At 44.8% G+C, this 21,763-nt stretch overlaps 1 non-coding gene across 1 annotated transcript; it reads right to left on the reverse strand.

Moving 5' to 3' along the window:
* Window positions 1–3,535: 3,535 nt before the first annotated feature.
* On the reverse strand, window positions 3,536–3,642 carry LOC142435192 (U6 spliceosomal RNA). The gene has a single exon (XR_012781297.1). It is a non-coding gene; the product is annotated as a U6 spliceosomal RNA (small nuclear RNA).
* Window positions 3,643–21,763: the final 18,121 nt, after the last annotated feature.

Here is a 21,763-nt window from a genome sequence, read left to right on the forward strand (position 1 = left end):
ATTACTTGGAAGTAAAGAAAAGGCTTTCAGATGTCTTTCCTTAGAAATCCAAAAGTGTAAAGTAAGCAAATAGCAGGCATACAAAGAAGATTCCTGTTTTTATTGGTATGTGCTGGTTAAGTCACAGGGATATGTTAAAAGCAAGGAATTTCAACCTCTCCTTCAAAGATGATCAGTTACTTATTTAGTATCATTAATCATCACCTATCCCAGTAGTTCTCAGCCTTCCTAATACCGAGACCCTTTATTACAGTTCCTAATGTTGTGGCGACCTCCCAACCATAAAATTATTTTCGTTATGTCATTTTGCTACTGTGATGAATCTGGCGACCCCTGTGAAAGGGTCGTTCAACCCCCAAAGGGGACGAGGCTCACAGGTTACGAACCGCTGACCTATTCTCACATACATGGAACGGTAAAAACAAAACAAAAAACAATCAAACTAGAAGAAAATATAATTGAATATTGTCTAGATCTTTGGATGGGGAAACATTGTTTTAAGTATGGGAGGAAAAAATAGCTTTAATCAATAAAACCTCTGTAAGTACATTTTTAAAAAAGATCTTTTTTGGGGGGGTGCTCTTACAGCTCTTATAACAACATTCCATACCTCAATTGTATCAAGCATATTTGTATACATGCTGCCACCATCATATTCTAAACATTCATTTAAATAAATTTTCTATAAGTACATTTTAAAGGATTAAGAAATAAAAGACAAGCAAAAGATTAATAATATATTTAGCACACAGAGAGCTCCCGATCATTTCGATAACAAAAGCAGAAAGAGCCCCATGAAGCAAATGCACAACACACAAAAGATCTTTCCACAAAGCAGGATATTTGAACAAATTAAGGATTGAAAAATTGTTTAGCCTCACGATAAATCAGAGGAAGGTAAAGTGAGAAATAAGGAAATGTCATTTCTTGCATCTCAAGTTCGCCCAGACTTTTCTTTAAAGCGAGATGTTTGGCGCATCGGAAGCCTGGTGGTGTCGTGGGCTGCTGATCACAATATCAGCGGTTCGAATCCACCAGCTGCTCGCAGGGGCGGTGAAAAAAATGAGGCTATCTGCTCCCGTCATGATGGATAGCCTCAGAAACCCACAGGGGACGTTCTCCTTTTCTCCTTTGTCCTATGGGGTCCCTATGAGACAGAATTAACTCAGTGGCCGAGTTGAGTTTTGGTGGATCTTTCGAACAGCATCCCGAGTTCGATTGCCAGCTGAAGCAAATAAAATTGCAGGCTGCTTAGTTAAACTCGTATTTCAGATATACAACACACTTTTTTTGTTAACCAGAGAAAAGTATAAGGAGGCCCCACAAACGTTTGGGATCTATGCCTCCTCGCAAATGATTCATTCATCCGCTGAAACGCAAGGGGAACCAGGCAGCGTGCAGTTCACCTGGAAACCTGCTCCCTATGCGTGTGCAGTCCCGTGTTGAAGCCACCGAGCAGAATGACAGCCGCCTCTGCAGCGAAGCTGGCAGCGCATGTGGCCTTGGCTCTGCTCCTAAGGAGATTTTGATTCTGCAGCGAGTTTAATGGTTAACCCATCTGTGCTGACCCAGGAGATGAAAGGCGGGTGCTGCCGGCCCCCTCTGCAGGTACTGTAGTAGGATTTTCTCTTGCTGGTCAGGACTCCCACCTGTGAAACCTTAGGCAGGGCTGTTGACATTGACTGTGGAGGCCTGGGGCTGTCCTGGTGCCGCCTTGGGCTTGCTCACTGCAAGGTCAGCGGTGGGAACTTCCCAGTAGCTGCCCAGTAGAAAGAGGAAGCTTTCTACTCCCAGGATGACATTCTCAGAAACGCCCATGATTCCGAGTTGAACCCACCAATCACTCTGCTGGAGAAAGAGTTACAGCCTGGGGAACCCTGCCCTAGACAGTGGCTGGCATAAACCAATTCGACAGCAGGGAGTTTGGAGTTCTGAGATCGAGGAAGAGTAGGAGAGATGAGCTTACTGACTCATGGCGATGGCGATGCCTCTGCGAAGTAACCATGGCCAGCAGTGCTAACTCTTAGGGAGATCCTCTGCGGCTTTCTGACACTGAAACTGATTTCCGGAGCGGAAAACCCGGACTTTCTTCCGCAGAGCAGCTGGTGGTTTCCGACTGCCGACCACGCCTGCCTATGAAGTTCTGATAGGTCAGCGTAAAGGAAGGACTTCATGTTTTATGCTGAAGTGAGATGGTAAACCACTGGAGAATCCAAGGCAGGAATCTTACATCGGAACGGAATCACTGTGCTGTATTGAGAACTGACCAAAGAGGGGGAAGGCTAGATTCAGGAAGAAAAATTCAGAGTTAGGTCAGCAGTTTCAAGCCACCAGCTGCTCTGTGTGAGAAAGACTGAGGTGTTCGGCTCCGGTAGTTACAGGTTCTGAAACCCCCAGGGACAGTTTCTGAGTCAGAATCAACTTGATGGTCGTGAGTAAGAAATGCCCACTGGACATTTTTTTAACTTCTTTTTTATTAAAAAAAATCATCCTATGGGGGGCTTTCACAGCTCTTGTTACAATCCCTGCATCAGTAATATCAACACACTTGTACATATGTTGCCATCATTAGTTTCAAAGCATCTACTTTCTATTTGAGCCCTTGGTATCAGCTCCTCTTTTTACCCCTCTCCCCCTCATGATCCCTTGATAAATTATAAAGTATTATTATTTTCATGTCTTACACTTACTGCTGACTCCCCCCACATTTCTGTTGTTTATCCCTTTGGGGGGAGGTATGCGTTGATCACTGTGATTGGTTCCCTCTTCTTCTCAGCTCCCCACCTTCCCCCTACCCTCCTGGTATCTCTACTCCCATTTCTGATCCGAGGGGTTTCTCTGACCTGGAGTCCATCTCTTAATCTGCCCCACCCTGGACCTTTCCTCACCACTCAGATGAAAGCTACAGGCGAGATTCTGGCATCCCCCTCTTGCCTGGCTTTCTTTCCTGAGTTTCTGGTTGCTGTTTCCTGGAGGCCTTCAGCCCCTTGCATCTCTCCTCTTGGGACTCGCGCCCCCAGAAGGGAGCAAAGCCTAGCCAAGCACAGGGAGACCTTATAATCTGGTTAAAGACTTCCGCCCAATTCTACAAATGCCCATTTTTCCAACAGCGCATCTGGAAGGAATGGGATGGGGTGGCAAGAAGGATAATAATATAAAGCAACAAGACCAATCTTCTGGAGCGGTTAGTTGACGGGAAGCTGAGTTCTTTTTAATGGTATTTTCCTATTAAAACCAACTTGGACAGGTTATGGATGAGAAAGCAAATTTAGCTTATATTTGTAAAACAAAACCCACGAGTTTAATGAAATGTTATGCAGAGAATCTTTATCTACCTCCCTTTTGGAATAAAACCAAAGCAAAAGCCAAACCAAACAAAACAAATCATGATCCAGTAAAGTGGACTCACTTCTGACACCTAGCGACCACATAAAGGGTTTCGGAGCATTCCTTGACTTCTTGGCTTGGAGAGACTGGCCTGGTGCCTGCCCCACCCCACCCCAATGTCTGGTGTTCTAGTCTTTTTAAAAATTTTTAAAATATGGAACGCTTCACGAATTTGCATGTCATCCTTGTGCAGGGGCCATGCTAATCTTCTCTGTATCGTTCCAATTTTAGTATATGTGCTGCCGAAGCAAGCACTGTTCTAGTCTTTTTATAGCACAGAAATGTTTAGGTTTGGGATTCACTCTACACTGATATGAATTCATTAACATCATGAAAAGAAAACCCCTGTTTCCAAAATGGATCCCATCCACAGGTAGGAGGGCCAGGAATGCCGCAAACACACTTGTGCGGGACACATCTCTATCCATACCTGGGTAATACTGCATGATCTCTACTTGACAGATGACCCACGGAATGCCATGCCATTTGCAGTCACCTCACATGCCTATGAAAGGTGGTCATTGAACAAGGCAGATCACAAAAGAATCGATGGGTATTCATTGCAGTGTTGGAGAAGAATATATATATATATATAATTAATAAATCGTTTTACTGGGGGCTCTTACAGCTCTTATAACAATCCACACATCAGTTGTCTCAAACTAATTTGTACATATGTTGCCATCATCATTTTCAAAACATTTTCTTTCTGCCTGAGTATAAGCTCATCTTTTTTCCCTCCTTCCCCCACCCTTCCACCCTCATGGTTCTCCGATAAATTATAAATTATTATTTTCATCTCTTACACCGTCCACTATCTCCCTTCACCCATGTTTCTGTCGTTCATTCCCCAGGGGTGGATTATATGTTGATCATTATAGATGGTTCCCCATTTCTCCCCCTTCTCTCCCTCTTCCCCCCACCCTCATAGTATCAATACTCCTATTACTGTTCCTGAGGGGGTTATCTGTCCTGAGTTCTGTGTGTCAAGAGCTCTTATCTGTACCATTGTGCATGTTCTGGTCTAGCTGGATTTTGAAGGTAGAGCTGTGGTCATGACAGTGGGGTGTGTGTGTGTGTGTATAAGCATTAAAGAACTAGAGGAATGTTGTGTGTTCCATCGGTGCTTTGCTGCACCCTGACTGACTTATTCCTTCCTTGTAACCCTTCTGTGAAGGAATGCCCAATTGTCTACAGATGGGCTTTGGATCTCCTCTCTGTTGTCCATTATTTGCATCAATATATTTGTTTTCTTTGGAGAAGAATATTGAAAAAACTATGGACTGCCAAAAGAACAAACCAATCTGTCGTGGAAAAGGTGCATCCAGAATGCTCCTCAGAGGCAAGGACTTCATCTCACGGACTGTACACATGTTATCAGGAGAGACTACTCCCTAGAGAAGGACATCATGCTTGGTTAGAGTAGAGGGGCAGGGGCAGGGAAAAAAGGAAGGCCTCCAATGGATGGGCTGACGCAGTGGCTGTGACAATGGCTCCAACATGATTGAGGTTGGCACGTGACCCGGAGGTGTTTCGTTTGATTGTATATACTATAGGGTCACTCTGAGTGGAAACAGACATATTGGCTCCTTACAAACATAACATGTCAAAATCAGAATGAATGTCACAATTATAGAGTAGTAGTAAGGATAAGAATAGTACAACGAACACAGGTGTTCCTCTTACCCAAATTGACTTGGTATTATGATAACTCAGTTGTGCATGCTCTCTCTCTCTCTCTCTGTCCACATATACCCGCCCCCCCTGAAACATTTGAGTCAGGTACGTGATTTGCGACCCATTACCCCTAATGACACCTTATTACCCGGGAAACCCCATTACCTCTGAATATGGGAGACTGAAGAAGACTGGTTGCTGTTGGATTGTGGTGCTGACAGAGGACATCGAATATAGCAGAAGCACAAACCCGTCTGTCTTGGAAGAAGTACAGGCAGAATGCTGCTTAGAAGCTAGGATGGCGAGACTTACTCTTCGGTGCTTTGCACTTATTATCAGGAGGGGCCAGGGCCTGGAAAAGGACGTCATGCTTGGCAGTGTAAAGGTCCAGGGAAGCAGAGGAGGCCCCGCACTGAGAAGAATTGGCACAGCGCTCCACTCCACTCTACATAGGGTCACGCTAATCAGGACCCACTTGATGGCACCTGGCAACAGCCTACACCTGTAAATGCTTCAGGGCGTATTTGCTAAGGATCGGGATACTCTAGTATATAATCACAATACCGTTATTAACGGCAGTGCATGTCACACTGATGCATACCTTCCTGATGCATACCTTCCTGATGCATACCTTCCTGAAGCCAATTTTGTCAGTTGATCTGATAATGTCCTTTTTAGCAGTCTCCTTGCTCCCATAAGGATCCACCCAGTCTAGGATCAGATATGCTTTTAATTTCCTTTCCTCTGAACCATTTCCAGACTATCTTTTAGGACTGATTTTGTAGAGGAGTACACAGTCTCTAGTTGCCTCTTTGTTTCAATAAAAGGATTCTCAGTTAGTGTTTATCTTATGCCTAGGTTCTCAAACTTGGTTGATCACTGCGATCACCTGGGGATCACTGCAATCGCCTGGGAATAGTGAAGCTACAGATCCCTGGGCTCCTTCCCCTTGAGATTCTGATTCATTAGGTTGCAAGTGGAGCCCAGGGAATTTGTACTTTCACCAGATCTCCAGGTCTTTCTAATCATGAGCCAAGTTTGGGAAGCTCGAATCAAATATGTCCTCATAATTGGTTTCAAATGATGTTGGATTGTTCTCAGGGTAGCACTCACGTCTCGAGGCACAGATCCATCTGCCTCTCGCTTGATGATGTTAACTTGGTCAATGTGTTGTCTAGTTCTTTCCCAGCACAGTTATTTTTACTACTAGACAATTAATACGCAGTCCTTTAGATAATACTTTGAGACTGTGGTAGTCACCGAATCTGGTGTCAATTTAAGGATTAAGAGTGTAGGGGTGGAGTCTAGGCTGTCAATCTGGAGAGAACCAATGATACCTCTGTGGCCATGGCTTTCGCCTGAGAATTCTGGGAAATCTGGTACTTTCTCCTTGAAGGTGGAAGACACCTCTCTTTCTCTGCTGTTCTCTGGGAGACTTTACAGAAGACAAGCCACATGGATGCAACCAGACCTGTGAAGCCGGAGAAGCCACAAAGAGACCTCTGCCAGCAGTGAGATGCTTACACAGCCCCTGGACCCAAAGACTTTCTACCAACTAGCTTGTGATCATCCTGCATTTGGCTTCATTGCATGTGTTTCGTGAGTCTGAAGAGGACTTTATAGATTGATATCAGACATATGGGCTAATATCGCACTTTTGGACTTGATCTGGACTGGGCTGGGATGTTTTCTTCATGTTCAATTGCTCTTGTATAGAAATCTCTTTCTTATACACATGTGTGTCCATGGATTTGTTTCTCTAGTCTACCCAGACTAACACAGAGACCATGCAAATGTCCTATTCCTAATAAAAAATAAAATAATTTTCTCGGAACCAATGCTGATGTTCTAACTGGCACTCCCTCCACACTTCCCGGTCACCCGGCTATAAGCACATTCATTCATTCACTCACGTACCTGTTTCCTAAGAGTGTGGACTCGAGGCTTTCTATTTTTTCAGTGTTTCACTATTTATTACCGTACTTAATTTTTCTTTATTTCTCACTTTGTCCCAGATTTGGCCCACGGCCCCTTCAAGCTGGTTCCTGTCCTGGTGACATACCACCCATCAATTGTTTTGAACACTTCCGTAATCTCTGGCATGCCAATCTGTTCCAAGTTCCAGTGGTGGCCTCAGTAGGGTTGGTTTCACTTAGTCCAGTCGCACCTGGACCTCATATACAAGACCATCAGAATCCTTAGTCACATTGATTATACATCTTAATCACAGAATGATGTGTGATAGAGTTGTAAATGACTGACATGTGTCTATAACCCCAAAATGATCGGGTCCAATCTTTCTACATTAAATTATAACATTTTTTGTAACAGTGGAAGATTAATAAAAAAGAAGCTCTCGGCCTTCTTTTCCTTTAATTAATACTCCCTTCTCCCAAAAGCTATTAATATAGATTCGCAAAGATCACGTCCCAGTATCTTGTAGCTAACACGGCAGACAGCTTGACAAAACCGGTGCCATTCTGAACATCCGCAGCAAGGAAATCACTGGCAGGTACTTAGAGAGCGTGCAGATGAAACCACGCACCTGGAAAGGTCATTCTAACTGGCTAATAAGGGGACAGCTCTGCTGAAGCACCTTAGAAAGGTCACAAAATAAATGAGCACATTTGCATAATGCTAGTGAAAAAGTGCAAGCTTTAGCCTTGTATATTGATGCGTGTAAGCGGAGCTTAAGAGCAATGTCCTGGTTGTTATCGCAAAGCAAAAAGGACAAGCCATCGATTTCTGTGGAAACACTTCAGAAAAGCATTATACCAAGTCATTTCTGCGACCTCCAGGCTCATCGCGTGTCTACCTAGCCCCAGTCTTGGGATCAGCCGCTTCTCCAACGTGAAGGCTCTTCCGATTACACTTGGCCACGCGGATGGCAGACACCAAGGCGACACTTGAGGGTTGTTGTGGAAGGCTGCCTCTCTGGGACGTGGGCCATTTCCCGGGGAGGACTGAGAAACCACGTGGGGCAGGCAAGTGGAGGTCAACATTCTCACCTGGAGATATGAGAAGGGGTGTAGCTTGAAGATTGAATAAAGATATGGACTAGCGGGGGACACTGTTCGGCCAGGCTTTCTTGATACTTGCATAATATCGGGGCACAAGAGCAAAACTAACTGAAAGCAACAGACATCCCAATTTCATTTTTTTGGTCCAGAAAACATCCATGTTTCCCCATGTCTCACATGCACAAAGACAACTGGTTTGAGCTGCATCTCCTTTCGCTGCCCTCCCCTCTAGTGGCGGCAAACTAAAATTACATGATGCTCTTAAAATCCGAGAAACAAGGTGTTATGTAGTGGTGGGGAATCTTAGGTGGTGAGAGCGCCCCAGTGAGAGCCGGAAGGACTTGTGATATCTTTATGTCCAGCCTATTTGGCAGCTAGGGAAACTGAGGCCCAGGGTAGAAGAAACTGGTGGCAGAGCCAGAACACACTTTCTGGTCTGGTGTCCCCCATCATTGTAAAGGAAGTTTGAACATTTTTCTCTTACACATTTCACCTACTTGAATGCAGAAGTTACTTAAATTTTGTAATACTTTGTTACAAAAAATATATTTCAGAACTTCATTTTCAGGAATGGGGGTGTGTGTGCAGGCAGCAAGTATTCCAAAGTACTATTTTCCCATTTCTTTTCAAAGTTTATAAAAAGAAAAGTGATTAACCAAAACTTTTCATCCACAGGAAAGAGAGGTGATGAGAACAGACTTCATTCATTCTGTGCTGATTCAAGGGATGCTGAATGTGGGAGGAGGATAAAAAGGCATGGGATCTCTTAAAAAGGTCTACAATTCAAAGAGCGTCTACCATGTTTCCCCGAAAGTAAGACATCCCCGAATATAAGACCTACTTACAGTTTTGCCTCTCGCTGAAATATAAGGCACCCCCGAAAATAAGACCTCCCCCCAAAAAAGCCCCCCCCCCCTGAAGCTACCGTAACTCCGGACTCCGGACCATAGCGGCGCCAAGTGCAGCCGGAGCAAACAGGAAGTGTGAGGTCTCTTTTAATAAAACAATAAATGTGTACTATATTATTCTTCATGAAAAAAATAAGACATCCCCTGAAAATAAGACCTAGCACATCTTTGGGAGCAAAAACTAATAAAAGACAGTCTTATTTTCGGGGAAACAGGGTAGTTATAAATTTTGAATTCCCCAAGTGTTCTCCAGAGCCCAGTCTTACCTTACTTCTTTGGCTCCAGCTGTTACCATGTCACCTTCTAAGTAGTATTTCAAAACCCAAACCCAAACCATTGTTTGTTGACTTGCTGCTGACACATGGTGACCCTATGTGTGTCAGGGTAAGGCTAAACTCCATAGTTTTCAATGACTGATTGTTCAGAAGACCACCAGGGCTTTCTTCTGAGGCACCTCTTGGTGGACTCGAAGCTCTAACTTTCCAGTTAGCAGCTGGGCATGTTAACTGTTTGCACCACCAAGGAACTCCGAGTCGTTGTGTTAGTTTGGGTACTTTAGAGAAACAAATCCACAGAAACTCATGTATAAGAGAGAGGTTTATATAAAGGGTATTTGCACATCAAGAAAACATCCCAACCCAGTGTTGCCCAAGCCCACAAGCTCAGCATTAACCCATATGTCCAACACCAATCCACAAAGTCCTCCTCCATCTCACAAAACAAACACAACCATGCCGACTGCAGGAGGAAAACTGAATCAGTGAATGTGTAAACATCTCAGCACTGGCAGGGGTCTCCACATGGCCGCTCCAGCACCCAGGGCTGCATCGGGGTAGGTCCATGTGGCTTCTTCTCGGGGATGGCTTGCAGGAAGTCAGCCTTGCCAGCTGAAACAGGGAACTGCTAAAGCAGCTGCACCCTGGTCCAATCATCACAAAGCAAGAGACCCAAGAACTAGAAAGGCGAGGCTCACCGCCCTTCAATTAACCCCGCCCTTCAATTAATCCCACATGTGTTTATCGGCCAGGTTGGCACAATAAACTAACTCAGTGGTGTTCACTAGGTCATTTAAAAAGACTTGAAATCCCCTTTTGTTTGGTGATGGAGCTGGATGGGTTTGGGGTATCTTTTTAATCAATAGCAATGGCTCGCTTGGTGATATATTTGTCACAAAGCGTAGACCCACATAAATAACAAATGCTCACATATAAAGTGTGGACACGATGAGAATATGTTGAAAATCTCTGGCCCATGTATGTACCATGAATGTGTCACTTTCAGAAGTGAATCTTCACCTCATTCACTAGTCTGAACATGTGACTTTTGATCATTATCATTTCTGTATAACAAAGGTATAAAAAAAGAAATCAGGGATTGAGTTAGATAGTGCTCTGGTCATCTGAAATTGTACAATTTAAATGGATCATTACCATATATCCTGGTCTTCAGAATCTCGACCCTAATCAAGGCGTTTCATAGACCACCAAGCAGAAGCATGCCCAGGATGAAGCCTGCATTCAGGAAATGTCAACAGGAATTGCCATTCCGTCGGCACTGGCACCGCTACCACAGTCCTCTTCCCACTCAGGTTTTGGGGTGAAGGAGGCAAGAAAGCAAATCTCATATACTATCTCACTTGCCTTGGCAAGTCAATAGGAAAATCCCATCAAGTTCTCTTAAAGTAAACGAATATGCCATGTGAGGGCTGCTTATTCCATAGTGGAGTTATGTCTTATTAACTCCCACGTCTGATAGAAAAAATCATGAGTCACTCTCGTCGTATTTCGTTGTTGCTTTGAGGTGCTGTCCGGTCAGCTCCAGGTCAGAGTGACCCCAGGAACAACAACTACAGGACGGCCTGGCCCTGAGTCATCCTCACAGCCGTTGCTATGGTTATTGCAACCCGTGGGCCAGTTCATCTAATTGAGGGGCTTCCTCTTTTTCCTTGACCCCCTGCTTTCCCAGGACTGCTCTCTCCTGGTGGCATGTCCAAAGTGTGGAAACGAAGTCTCACCAGCCTCCCTTCGACTGAGCGATTTTAGTGCACTTCTTTCAAGACAGGAGCCTTGGTGGTGTAGTGGTTCGGCATTAGGCTGCGATTCCCCATAGTCAGCAGTTTGAAACCACCAGCAGCTCCTCGGGAGACAGACTGGGCTTTCAATTCCTGTAAACAGGTACAGCACAAGAGAGGCGCTATGAGTCAGCATTGACTCGATGGCAGTGAGTTTGGCATTCTTCCAAGACAGATTTGTTCCCATGGTACTTTCAAGCCCCTCGACCAACACCATACACCAAAGGCATCCATTCTTCCACAGTCTTCATTGTTCACTGCCCAACTTTCCCACATACGAGGTGATTGCAAGTGCCACCATGGCTTGGGGTCGGTGCACCTTAGTCCTCAAATGGACATCCTTGCTCTTCAACACTTTCAAGAAGTCTTGTGCAGCCAAGTGCCCCAGTGAATATGTCGTCTTTCTGAACTGCTGCTTCCATGAGCATTGCTATGGACTCTAGCAAAATGAAGTCTTTGACAACTTCAATCTCCTCTTGGTTTGTCATAAAGGTGCTTATTGGTCCAGCTGTGAGGAGTTTTGTTTTCTCTCTGTTGCGGTGCAACCTACAATACAATCTGAAGTCTTCCGTGTTCATCTGTAAGGGTTCCCAGCCCTTTTCCATTTCAGCAAACAAGGCTGCCACCTGCAGGTCACAGGGTGTTAATGCCTGTTCTTCCAAGTTCTTCACACAATCCAGCTTCTTGTCCTTATTTTCTCAGCATACGAGTTCGATACATATGGTGAAAGGAAACTTGCACCGTAACACGCATCTTTTTTTATTTTAAACCACCCAGTATACCCTTGTTCTATGTACACGCCTCTTGGGGTCTATGTACAAGTTCTTCACGAGGAAAACTTAATGTTGGAATTCCTATTCTTTGTAATGTTATCTATAATATCTTATGATGCAGACAAATGCCTTTGTATAGCCAATGAAACACACATAAGCATGTTTCTGGTATTCTCAAACCATCTGATAGTAGGAATGATAACTCCCTTTCTCCTCTTCTGAATCCTGCTGGAAATTTCTGATTGTTCCCTATCAATGTACTGTTACTACCATTTAAAAAATTATCTTCAGCAAGATTTTATTTGCAATAAAATAGATTTTATTTGCATATGATATTAGCATTATTCAATACTTACTTCAGTCTGTTGGATCGCTTTTCTTTGGAATGTGCACAAATATGGAACTCTTCTAGACGTTGGCCAAATTTCTTAGCATAGGCCAGTGTTGCATCTGTGTGTTGAAGTACCCCAATTTGTATGTGTCAATTCTTGGAGTCTTGCTTGTTCCCTAATGCCTTTAGGGCAGCTTGGACTTCTTCCAGTAAAATACATTCTTTATCATATGTTGCTCCCTGTCAACCAGTTATTATTATTATTTTTGCTATTCCTGTCTTTGGATGCTTCCTGCATCATTCAATATTTTGCCCACAGAATCCTTCACAGTTGTATCTAATGGCTTGAATTTTTTCTTCAGCTATTTCAGCTTGAGATATGCTGAGCGTGCTTTGCCTTTTTGGTCTTCTACCTCCAGGTCTCTACATAGTTCATTTGTAATACTTTATTTTGTCTCTCTGTGCCAACCTTTGAAATGTTCTGTTCAGTTCTTCTCCTTTACACATTCTTCCAATTGCTTTAGTTTCTCTTAGTTCAAGAGCCAGTTTCAGAGACTCCTGCATCATTCAGTTTGATTTTTCCTTTCTTTCTCATATTTTAAATGAACTTTTGCTTTCTTCAAGACGCTGTCACAGTTACATAATCTCCTGTTAACTTGCGAAGGGGTGTAATCTAGCCTGTCAGTCTGGTCACAGCTTGATGACCTCATTTGGAGGAGCCAAGGAGATAAATAGCTCACTGGAGGCCAGATACACACAGCCTCCCTGCTTCCTCTTCCTGCTGACAAGACACGCAGAGCTACGCTAGAGCCATGGAGCTGGTGGAGCCATGTGGACCCAAGCCAGTGCCGAGATACTTCCACTGCCACTGGATCCACAAGACTTTCCACTCACTGGCCTGAGATCTTCCTGCATTTGCTGTCATTGCATGTTTTGCATGAGTCTGAAGAGGAATTTATAGATTGGTATCTGAGTTAGTTTATTGTGCCAACCTGGCCGATAAACACGTGTGGGATTAATTGAAGGACGGAGGGATAAATGGCTCGGTGAGCCTCACCTTTCCAGTTCTCGGGTCTCTTGCTTTATGATGTTGGACCAGGGTGAAGCTGCCTTTGCAGTTCCCAGCTTCAGCTTGCAAGGTTGACTTCCTGCAAGACATCCCCAAGGAGAAGCGACATGGACCTACCCCGATGCAGCCCTGGGTGCTGGAGCACTCATGTGGAGACCCCTGCCAGTGCTGAGATGCTTACACACTCACTGATTTGGCTTTCCTCCTTCATTCGGCGTCATTGTGTCTGTTTTGTGAGATGGAGAAGGACTTTGTGGATTGGTGTTGGACATAAGGGTTAATGTTGGACTTGTGGGCTTGGGCAGCACTGGGTCGGGATGTTTTCTTGATGCCTTTGTATAACCTTTATATAAAACTCTCTCTTATACATGAATTTCTGTGGATTTGTTTCTTTAAAGTACCCAAACTAATACAGTATCAGCTATTTGGGCTAATATTGGACTTAAAAACTCCTCAATGTACAATTACTCTTTATATAAAGCTCGTTCTTATACACATATGAGTGTCTATCAATTTGTTTCTCTAGTCTCCCCAGACTCACACAGGTGCCAACTCACAACTTGTCTGGTCTTTGGTCATTAGTATTCAATATGCATCTGTTCTTGCGGCGTGCTCTCAAAGCAGGCGGGATAGACTCAGGCTGTGTTTGGCTCTTGTGGACTTGTTTGAATTTTCTTCAGCTTTCACTTGGACTTGCATGTTCGACCTACATGTTTGATTATTGAAACCATATAAAAAAGATCCCTGCTTCTTGTACACCTCACGTTTGATTTTGGCAACCTGCCTATTAGTCCCATCCAGCGCTTGCTTGTACTGTACACATGTTGTTTTTCAATTTGTAACTCTACGTCTTAGAACCCTTCAGGGTCATTTCAGGAATTAACTGAGAGTCCTGCAATGACTCAAAAATCTAAAATCATTGCAAGGGCAGAAGAACCAAGCAATAGGATGGCAGCTTGAGAGTTCAAGGTTGGAGAGTTGTCCATTCACAAATGGAAAAAGGAGAAACCGAATCTGCAAAACTGTGCAACACAGTGGGGCTAAGAGAAACATGCTGAGCTGGAGAACGACTGGAAAGAGTGGATTATTTCTCAGAGGCAACCGGATCAGGCTGTCTCTACTGTCGCCCTTCCAAATGAAGGGACGACTCTGGCAAATCAAAGTGGAAATCCCACAGTGCAAGAGGAGTTTCACCTGGATTTGTATGCTCATGAAAGGAATGTCTTTTCTATGATACTGGGAATGACTGAAGGCCAGCAACTTCCTTCCAGATGGCAGGGAGAAAAAGATGGCCAACTTTCATGAATTTGGCACCAAAGAAATTTCTGAGCTCAGTATCTTTGCACGCACATAATTGATATGGGCAAGGTTCTGATGTGCTTTGACATTCTGGCCACTAGAAGTGGAGCTGCTTCAAGTATGAAAATTATAGTCTTTATAATCACTGGGTACTAGTCCTTGGTTGCCCTGAGAAATGGGTGAAATGTCAGCTGATGGTGATTTTTGAGAGAGCTATCACGGCCCAGGAAAAACGTCCCACCAGTGTGGTGGTTGTAATACAAAGGGATGGATGGACTGGGAGGTTGTGAAAGTATGGTTTGTTGGGTGTTGCTGGTAGGGGTTTTCAAGTTGGTTCTGAGTTATGGTGACCCTATATTTACAACAAAAGGTAAAAAAAACAAAGAAACCCTGATCCTTTGGCATCCTCCCCATTGTCCTTGTGTTCGCGTCTACTTTTGCAGCCACTGGGTCAGTGCACCTGGTTGAGGGCCTTTCTCTTTTATGCTGCCCCTCCACTTTCCAAAGGGCCTTCACTGGCACTGGGCCAGTAACATATCCAAAGTGTGTGAGATGAAATTTTGCCAGTCTTTCTTCTCAGGAGCGTTCTGGCTCTTCTTGCATTGAGAGAGTACTTGAGTCGAAGCCCAGTGAAGGACATATGCTCTTGATTGCTGCTTCTGTGACCATTATTGTGTATGTATGGGTAGATAGATGTTCTAGGGCCAGGCAGGGGGCATTCTTTGACAAGAAGAAGTCTTCACTAATTTTGAACACCATGGTTACTCACAAAGAAAAAAGGTTGAAAATGATATGAACTCCACTGGTGCCCATAATGCAGTCAACACCTGGTGTTCTCACCTGCGTGGTACTGCCACTAGGCATAGAAGTCAACACCTGGTGTTCTCATCTGCACGGTACTGCCACTAGGCATAGAAGTCAACACCTGGTGTTCTCATCTGCACGGTACTGCCACTAGGCATAGCAGTCAACACCTGGTGTTCTCACCTGCGCGGTACTGCCACTAGGCATAGCAGTCAACATCCAAGCAAGACTTGGATGCAGTTTGGGATTCATGAGTTCACACTATCAGTACAACGGATGTGGGTGACCTTGACAGAAGTCTATGCGTGAGTCACCTCTTCTTGGGGGAAAAGAAGGCCCGAAAGCATCCACAGTGGCATCAGTAAGGCGGGGACAGTGTGCTGGCGATGAAGATGCCCCAGGGAGTCATAATGGCAACATTAGATCAGAAGTCACTGAAAAGCATCTGCAGGCAATTGGGAAAAATTGCACTGAGTGACAGGGGATTGGGTTCCAGGAGGTGGATGATGATGATGATAGATCCTGAACCTAAAATGTCCTATCGTGACAGGAAAACACACTTTCTGCTGGTGACTTTTATTTGTTGGGTTTTAAGACATTGATGATCTATCAAGTATTCTCGAGAAGATTTATGAAAGCAATAAAATAGAAACGACCCTCTTGTTCTTGTTGTTCCAGGCCTAGGATACTTTCTTGCTTACTAAATGTTTTAGCTCTGTCGAAGGAAGATTTTATGTCATCTTGATTTTGTATGAAAGTGTAGGGATGGAATTCAATCTGTCAATCAGGTCGCAGCTTGATGATGCCTCCTTAGGGGTGTGGCTGTTTTTTTTTTTATACAGGAGAAACTGGGAATTTCACCCTCTCTTTTCTTCTTTACCTTCCTGCTTCCTGGGGCTCCGTGTCTACCTCCAGGGGCAGGGCGACAACCATGTAGGGTGACAACCCAGGTAGTCCAAATCGGAGGTGTCTCCCATTGACCTTGGATCCATGTGACTCTGCACCCAGTGGCCTTTGATCTTCCTGCGTTCCACTTCATGATTTTGCATCCTCAGGAGTGGGAAGAAGGCTCTGGCTAGCACCGGACCCCTGGACTTAAGTTGGATTGGGCTGGGATGCCTTCTTGATATCAGATGACTTCTTGATAGGAAGAACTTCATGACACATATACAAATATCGCTGATTCTGTTTCTCTAGACAACGCTGCCTAAACACAGGCTCCTTCTATAGTTGCATTCTTGGGTTTCAACACAGCCACTCCCCTCAGGTCAGTTCACCACTGTTTGTACTTGCATTGGGAGAAGACTTACCTCATTGCTTCATGACATCAGTTTGAGTGCAGTTATGTCAAATCCATTGAACGGAAGACAAATGGCAATTGAAGCCAGCAAGATGTAGCTGTATTGGTGTTGTGTGCTTAGGGAAACAACACGGGGAGGGCTGTCATTGTGAGTCCAGACAGTACTGGCTCCTTCTTGTTCATCTGTAAATCCAGCCCACGGCACGCTCTGTTTGTCTTGCTGATTTGCTCTGTACTTGCCACCATCACGGTGTCATCCTTGTAGGAAATCACCTTAAGGATGAAGTCATGAAAACGTTCCTCCTGTGAGGAAATGCTCCCCCAGCTGCCCTCGTCATGTTTGACCGAGAGTACTGCTTTATTCTCAGGTTGGTCTCTCGGCCTCTGCTCTTACAGGCTTCCCGCTCCATTCTTCACCCTGCAGCCAGTTTGAGCCCCCTTTTTGGGCCTCATCTCTTGTCGTTCCTCCTTCACGCTTTCTAGTCGTCCTCAATTGGTGTCGCTCAAATAACTTCTGACATATTTTGAAATTAATAGCTAAACATTTGCATCGTAAAATCACATACTGAAAGAGGATGTGACTGTGTCCTTTAAAGATATTTTAGAGTAAAACAGCACTGTCAGTGGAATTGTAACACCCCAGCAACGATCTTTTAAGGTAAAAGCTTGCTAAACTCACTGCCATCACGTGGATTGCAGGCCACTTTAGCACTGACCCTGTAAGGTTTTTGAGACGATGACTAACGGGAGTAGAAAGCGTCATCTTTCCCCTGAGGAATGACTGGTGGCTTTGAACCGCTGACTTTCCGATCAGCAGACCAAGACATAACTCACTACGCCACTGGGTTCCTTGTAAGACAAAGATATTTGATTGTCTTTCAAAAACACACGGAGAAGCTACTCTGCACGGTTGGGTGTGGTCGTGTTCATTTTCTACCTAATGTGCTTAGAACTGCCTGCTGGGGTTTTCGAGCCTCTGATCTTTACAGAGGCAATTTGCCAGTTATCCCATGGAACAGTGGGTGCGTTAAAACCGATAACTTCAGTTATCCGTGAAGTGCTTAACCAGTGCGCTACCAGGTCTTTTTCTCGAGTTCACGAGGCTGCGGTGGCTGCCTCGTAGGTTTTGCGCGACTTCACAGTCCCCGTAACAGTGGGGGTTTTATGAATGTTGATTTTTAGTGGCTGCAATTACTTTTTCAGAAGTAGTGCGCCAGGCCTCTTGCGAGAACTTGAACCTATAACCTTATGGTGAACAGCTAAGCATGTTAACCATTTACATCACCCAGGGACTTTTACTTATCTCTTATTACTAGCTTGGTGGCTTTGAGGATGTTACTTAGCCTCCTTGAGCATGTAAAATGGGGACTAATACCTATGCCACAGACTTACTATGACCATTCAAATTGTGTGCTGAAAGTGCCAGCCTATTAGGTTAAAAGATAAAGAAACCAAACTCACCATTACTGCGTGGATTCTAACTCATAGCTACTCTCTAGAACAGAGTGGAATTGCCCCCTGTGGGTTTCTGACACTGTGAATCTTTTTTTAATATCATTTTAATTAGGGGCTCTTACAGCTCTTATAACAATCCACACAGCAATTGTATCAGCATATTTGTACATACATTGCCATCATCATTTTGTAAACATTTACTTTCTATTTGAGCCCTCGGTATCAGCTTCTCTTTTTCGCCCTCCCTCTCCCTCCCCCCATGTGATGCCTTGATAAATTCTACATTATTATTATTATTTTCGTCTCTTATACTGACCACTGTCTCCCTTCACCCCCCGTTTCTGTTGTTCACCCCCCTCGGGTATGTTTGTAGTTATGCGTCTTTGGGATACTAACACTGAGGGATTGATTCCCCCTTCCTCCCCTCCTTCTCCCACCTTCCCTCTACCCTTCCAGTATCACTACTTCCATTTCTGTTCCCGAGGGGTTTATCTGACCTGGATTCATGTGTCATGTGCTCTTGTCTGTACCTGTGCACATGCTCTAGTCTAGCCCGCAGTGAAAGGCAGGACTGGGGTCATGATAGTGGGGAGTGAGGAAGCCTCAAGGAACCAGAGGAATATTGTGTTTCATCAGTGCTATACTGCGCCCACGTTGACTCATCTCTTCCTTGTGACCCTTCTCTGAGGGGATGTCGATTGGTTCCAGATGGGTTTTGGGTCTCTGCTCCAACCCCCCTTGTTGTCAACAATGTTTTTGTTTGTTTGTGGTCTTCTGATTAAGATTGTAAATCTTTATGGGAGCAGACAGCTTCATCTTTTTCCCTTGCAGTGGCTGGTAGTTCTGAACTGCTGACCTTGAAGTTGGCAGTTCCCTGTGGAACCATTATGGTACCAGGTTCTTTCCAGTGGTGTGCTGGTGCTGGATTATACTAACTTTTGAAAGCCATGCCATTCGTTAAACATAGGCACTATGAAGATTCAAACAGCATAAAACTACAACAAAATTAAGTATAATAAAAATAATATTCAGGTACAAAGAGATGCCAAATAAGAATATAATTTATAGATATTGATTAGTTCTTAAACAGGACACAGACAAACCATCTGGATGAGGGAGACCATCAGCACCAAGCTATAGTGGTGTCCAAGAATTCTCAGGCACAGGGCCATTGAAATAGGACATGGTGAACAAAGGACACTGTCACAAAATTATTAGCATGATGATTGGTGGCAGATGGATTCATCACAGTTGAGAATGAGGCTACACATGTGGGAAAGGGAGCCCATTGGCACTGAGATATGTTCATGATTGAAGACCACAAGTTGGCTCAGGGTTCTCCCAACAAGGTACCCATGATTATGCAACTCTCCCACCCCTGCCGTGGAGTTGATCAGACTCAGAGTGGCCCCTGTGTAGGGCTTCCGAGGCTGTGAATCTTCACAAGGGCAGATAGCTTCATTTTTCTCCCAAGGAACTGTTGGTGGGTTTGAACTGTTACCTTTGCAGCTAGCGGTACAATAAGCCAAAACAAAACAAAACAACCCCCCCCCCCGACAAACTCACTGCCATCAAGTCAATGCTGACTTTAAACAATCATTTTATTGGGGGTTCCTACAGCTCTTATAACATTTCATACTCAATGCTGACTCTTAGCAACTCTATGGGACAAGATGGAATTGCCTCTCAGAGTTTCTGAGACTGTCCGGAGCCACGAGGCCCGGCCATTTGCTTGGAATTTACTAGCCTGAGCTCTGGGCATTCTTCTACCCCAGCCTACGTGACAGAGCACTGCAGCTGTAAAGCTTGAGCAAACAAGGGTTAATGCTCTTTAGATAAGCACCCATTTCCTGCATCCCTTTGTTTGGGCTAAAGATCGTCTTCCCCTATGCTTGATTTGCATGTACATGCCACTCCTCTGCGTACCTAATTGAAGACTGTAAGCCCTTACTGACTCATGGGCAGGGCTGGCTCCCCTGAACTCCCTGATTGGCCTGTTGCCAAGGTAGCCTAATCTGCATGTGTGGCTGAGGCTGCCCCCTTGGCTGGCCCTTATAAGCTGTGACTCTTTGTTCATTAAAACAGGACTTGATCAGGATATTGTCTTGTCCTCATTCTCCGTACCTCTTGTACCCCCCAATTCCCACTCTCTCCCCCAGGACCTACGGTGAACGTCCCGCGGGCCGGGACATGAGACGAACTGTTTACAGGAGTAGAAAGCTCCATCTTGCTCCCTTGGAGCTGATGGTGGTTTCAAACTGCTGACTTTGTGGTTAGCAACTCAACGAGTCACTGCTATGGCACCAAGGATTCATTGCTTACCCCAACATGCCTCCAGGGCTCCTTATTGGCCCCAGTACCCTGATTTCCATCCAGAGCCCACCTAAGGAAGTCCCTGCGGGTGAGGCTGTTCCTCCCTGGGCTGGCGAGGGGAGGTAATAATCATCTGCACACCTCTTCCTGTTTGCATTTGGTGATGTCCCACTGGTAGTCTGCAATTGACCATAGTGAGAGGAAGTGCGCCACGGAAATTGGCAAATTGTATGCAGGCTTTGAGCAATTCCACAGCCCTTCTTGTATGCTTCTTGTCCTCTGTCCAAGTAAATGAATTAGCTGGGCAACTTTCTCAATGTTTCTCAAACTTGAGTGTACAAAAAAAATCTTCTAGAAAATTGTTAACAGTAGATTCCAATTCCTTTTCTCTAGATTCTGAGTCAGTGGGTCTAGGGCAGCCGTTCTTAACCTGTGGGTTGTGACCCCCTTTGGTCTAACGACCCTTTCACAGGGGTCGCCTAACACTGTCATAAAACACTTATTTCCGATGGTCTTAGAAACCAAGACACTGCTCCTCTATTTGTCTCCAAGCGGGTCCGCCCACATGCAGATCCGCCCACACAGGAGGAATGGTATGAAAGGTTTGTGGCATTAGGAAGGTTGACAGCCACTGGTCTATGGAGTGAACAGGAATTTGTATACTTGACAAGCTCCCTGGGCACTCCATTGGACTGAAAGGAGAGGAATTTGGGAAAAGAAAATAAATGTCCTGATCTTGACACTTTTGCACAAGAATGACATGCCTTCACATAATTGCTTATTTTATAACCTTAAAACACATCTCCTTCGTGGAGATGTGAGAGAGCTCCGTTGACTGTGCAGGGGCAGACAATTACTTAGTGTGGCTCTTCTAGCCAAAGGCTCTAACTCCCACCAACCGACCTTTTCTTGCAGGAGTCTAAGAAGGTGGGGAAAGATACCCATGGGGATTCAGCTGTGCGTGCGAACAGGATTCCCTGGTGTACCATTCCCCCGGAAACCAAGCTCACTCCCATGGGGTGCATGGGGATTCATAGTGACCCTGTAGGACAGGGTACAACTGCCCCTGTGGGTTTCAGACACTGTAACTCTTTTTTTTTTTTAAATTTTATTTTCAGACACTGTAACTCTTTATGGGAGTAGAGAACCCTGTCTTTCTCCCTTGAAGTGACTGGTGGTTTCAAACTGCTGACCTTGCAGTTGGTGGCTCAACACAGAATCACTATGCTACCAGGCCTCCTGGAGCGCCAGCCTGCTGTGTGTAAAATGAGCCCGCTGGGAAGCAGGAAGAGGGGTCTCATGACCAGCAGGTGGCAGAAGTGGAGCACTTCCTTGAGACCAGAGATTGCTGTGCAG

This window comes from Tenrec ecaudatus, chromosome X (genome assembly GCF_050624435.1).
Source record: "Tenrec ecaudatus isolate mTenEca1 chromosome X, mTenEca1.hap1, whole genome shotgun sequence".
In the NCBI taxonomy this organism is placed as follows: Eukaryota; Metazoa; Chordata; class Mammalia; order Afrosoricida; family Tenrecidae; genus Tenrec; species Tenrec ecaudatus.